Source organism: Mauremys reevesii, linkage group 9 (assembly GCF_016161935.1).
Source record: "Mauremys reevesii isolate NIE-2019 linkage group 9, ASM1616193v1, whole genome shotgun sequence".
NCBI lineage: Eukaryota > Metazoa > Chordata > Testudines > Geoemydidae > Mauremys > Mauremys reevesii.
The window spans coordinates 16,146,473-16,150,700 of NC_052631.1; positions in this window are offsets into that span (position 1 = coordinate 16,146,473).

The window sequence follows — 4,228 nt, forward strand, 5'->3', positions numbered from 1 at the left end:
CTGCCTTAGTCGCATGATTGGCAGCTTTTAAAACACATGAAGATTAACACGTCAAAAAACTGTCTTAACTAACGCTGACTTTGCTTTAAATACAAATTCAACTTATCTTGATTAGCTCTCATCCCTCTTTTTAAGCCCTACCCACTCTGACATCACAAGCCCTTCTCCTCTACCATCTCTTAAAGAGGCTGTAAAAACATAATTACAAGAAGAGCATCATGCTGATCTGATAAACCTATTTCAACAGTTAACCTGCTAATCTGTTGTTAGCCTTTAAGATGCTTGGTGCATTCACTTAAAATCTTACTGTTCCCAAAAGAAATACAAGAGAAGGTTCAGAATTGCCTCAGCTCTTATCTATAATACTTTTTTTCCTATTGATTTTTAGAAGCTACATACTTCTGCCATTTGGCAAGCAGATAGCTCAGAATTATGTATCCTATTGGATTCGGGGGAACTAGAGGATGACAATCCTGTTAAGCATATTGTGAGGCTAACACAGGGATCAGATGGTTATACTGCTCAAGCTGACAGTTTACTCTTTAATTCTCAGTCAGTGAATTAACACCTCTCAGAGTGAATGCATGGTAAAGGGCAGACTTTAAAATGTCAGACATCTACTTGTTTCTTCTAATGTCAGTCTCAGTCAACAGGAAACTTGCTAATGTTGTTGTGACTGTTAATCCCCTGTGCACTGGCATTAATGTTCAGGGAAGGGAGAGAACCTAAATGAAGCAACAGTAAAATGTCCAAAAACTTCTAACTTAATGGCTAAACCTGGAAAAACACAGAGCCACTCCCACTAATCATTGCTCATGGAAAGAAGCTTTCACCAATAAAGAGAGGTTATTTACCTTTAATGATGCCTTTTCCTAAAGAGTATTATGACATTAATTTTGAAGGCTTTTTAGGGGTTGGCATAACGTAAATTTTCCCTGTTGTGGACATTGTCATGGTTACTGGATTAACTTCATGTAGTTTCACGATGAGTGAGAACATGAAGGCCAGGTCCAAAATCTTCTGACAGTTTCCAGTATCAGATCTTGAAACTCATTTCACAAACATAATTGTCCCAGCAGGCAATAGCTGGCATAGACTGAGAAACTTTTTTTAATACAGTTGTTCAACCCATACAAGCTTGACAGTGCTAGGAAGCATCCTAATGCTCAAGAATAATTTCTCCCATCTGCATTTCCCATCCACCCAGCCAGGTACCTACATGCAAAACTTTAACATCTGAAATGTAATTAGTTGAACTAATCTGCAAAAATGTTTCCTAACTGGGCAATTTTTAAGTAGCATGGCTGCAGCCTAAAACTAGGAAACATTGGGTAAGTTGGCCGGTTTCCCCAGTAGACCAAAAGCAGGGTCTTGCATCAAGAGTCTCTCACAAAGTTTGCTGGGAAACATGAATCAGGTTTCAAAAAGAGGGTTTAATACAGACAGACAAAAAGACCCTCTCAGGCTGAAACAAAATCAGCAACATAATTATGACTTTTTTCTTTGATTTTACCTAGCAACAGAAGGCTGGAGATAGGGAAGTAACTTTGCAAGATCGGTGGCATCCAGAGTTGGTTTCTTGAGAAGAAGCAGGATTATTGCATGCTTTAGGGAAGTGGGATAACATCATTTTCTGAAGGAGTCACTAAGCACATCTATCAGTAGTGAGTCTAGTTGGTCTTGGCTGGATTTTACCAGCCCTGAAGCACAGGGTTCTGAATCATGCAGTGGTCTTCACATCTCTTTATGCTTCTAGTACTACTCCTATTGTACATCTTCATTGGAGGGGAAGTGGGGAGAGCAGCAAGGAGAGAAGAGAGAGACCCAAGGGATGAAATGTGGAAGGGAGCAAAGAAATGGAGGGGAATTTATGGTTAATGGAACCAAATGTAATCATGAGCTGGACGTTGGGGGAAAGAAATCTCCTCTTACGTCACGTTGTGACTGAGCCTATCAGTCCATCTTTGCCACCTGTTGGAGGCATCAGTGCCCTGACATCTCCCTGCTTAAGGAAAACCTGGCCAGGCCAGGCCACCAACAAGACTTAGTCCTCCAGGGGACTAGAAGGGCCAGAAGGAGACACTGACCAATCAGGGGCCAGTAAACCAGTTAAGAAGGCTTTCTTGAACCTTTGGGAGAGTGCTGGGTGAGGTTAGTGTAGGAACTGAGTGCTTGAATACTAACCCTGAACTCCAAGGGCAGGCTACGGCCTTTGCTTAAAATGCTGCAAACAAGCAGTTACCTTTTATGTTCCTTTGCTCGTTTAATTGCACAGACAGCCAAATTCTCAGTGTTTGTTGTTTAACTATTTAAAGGCTGATGCAGAGATCATGGAATGAGCAGTACTGCTCCATGTAAGCTGCCACATATGTCAGTGTCACCATTATCTAAGAGGATAATTTGGGGGGGGTGTCACTTTATCATGTATCATAAGAAATTTGAAGAGGACTATCAAAACAAAATAGCAGTCTTCAAAAATGTAAGTAAGTTATCTTTAAGATGCCTTGAGAACCCAAGAGAGTGTCTTTCTCAAGCCATTACAAAAGAGAAGGCTGCCCCGGTATGTCTTAAGTTTCAGACATGCTCATGTATCTGCAAAACGTACCAGGTTGTCAATGATGGTGCACTGGTGAAAGAAACAATGGATTAATTAGATCAGCTTCCATTTAAAGAATTTAGAAATAGGCAAAGAATTATTAATTCAGCTGGTGGTGTGCAACCGGCTGCAAATACAGAGACAAGGCGAGATGAATCAAACTGTTGTCACAATAGGTTTGACAACAGTGGGAAAATAATTTGAGGCAGAGCAGTCTTCTCCAATTTGACAGAAACAATGGATATGATTGACATGACTCAGCTGGTGATATTTGTGTTTGAAAATAGCAGTGTAAAGGGAGATATTGGACAAAGCCACCTGTGAAGAAATAAGCAAGAGGGGAAGTTATTAAAAGTTCAAGAAGTACTTTATTTACAACAAAGTAACGATGGACCTGGTTTGTGTAAGCAGATGCAGCATCAGCTTTAACTGGATCCAAACAGGTTTTATCACATGCTGCAGACCGGACACTGATTTTCTAAATGATCACTGCCTTAGTTATCAGCCAGCACATTATGATGAATAATATGTTTCATCAAGTCCATTTAAGCCAGGTCTCCCCCTACTCAAAATGAGATGAGATTGTTGGGCCAAAGTAGAGTTTAGCAAAGGTTTTTCAGTCTTTTACCTGAGATCATAGAATCAAGAAATGGAGAAACATGATCTTGCCAACAAGGAGTTGTGGCCTGAGAACCTCTTGATGCTAACTGGCGAAGTGGTGCATAGGGATCGCCTGGGTCTGGTATGTACATTTTAGTTCACCAAAGAGTGTCATGTGAGGTCTCAAATAAAAGATGGTGTCACACTGGTCATCAATATCATTGTGAAATGTATATATGGATGTTGTGTAAGAAGTCATGCATATACACTGAAAAGTATGTTCTTAAAGGTCTGTGTCTACGGTCTGGGTACCAGGAAAGATGAAAAACAGGTTTTCTGTCAGACAAGAAATGTTTATCTATCTGCCTGTTTACATGTAAATTAAGTTTTGCATGGTTCACAATGGATCTCCTATCTCCAGTCTGAACTGAATGCTGCTGAAGGATTGTGAAAACTTCCAAGAGAAAAAGGTAACATGAAGAAGTAAACATCATGGAGCGTGTAGGGCGGTGAACCCTATCTTGAGCTGCACATCAAGGTTTGCTGTTATATATTTGGGGCACAACGGAGACACCCTGTCATCTTTCACCTAGGAAGTAAATGGAAAGTGAGTTTGCTAAATGGAAGAGGGATCTCGTCTAGGCTTAGTTGAAAATGCTGGAGAGAACTTTGGGTGAGATAAACTTCTTTAGACAGGAGCGTAACTTGTCAGCTAAGTTTACTCTCTAGAAAGCGTGTTGCCAGAGAATACAGAATACACCAGCTGTAGGATTGAATTCAGGTTCACCACTTTGCTTAACACCACAGTACTTAATATATAGTGATAGGGAAAATATCCCCCCCCCCACCCCGCTTATAGGCCCAGAATTTTAAGCGTACCTTAACCCCCCGTTGCTGCTTGGCGTAATTTGTAGGCCTTAACCCCTTGCCCTACTAGCATATATAAGCAATGAGTTTAATACTTCTGCAAAATGTGTTTGTCTGTATAAAGGGCACCAGGAAGTAAAGCAAAAAGAGGAACCAAGCGGCCCT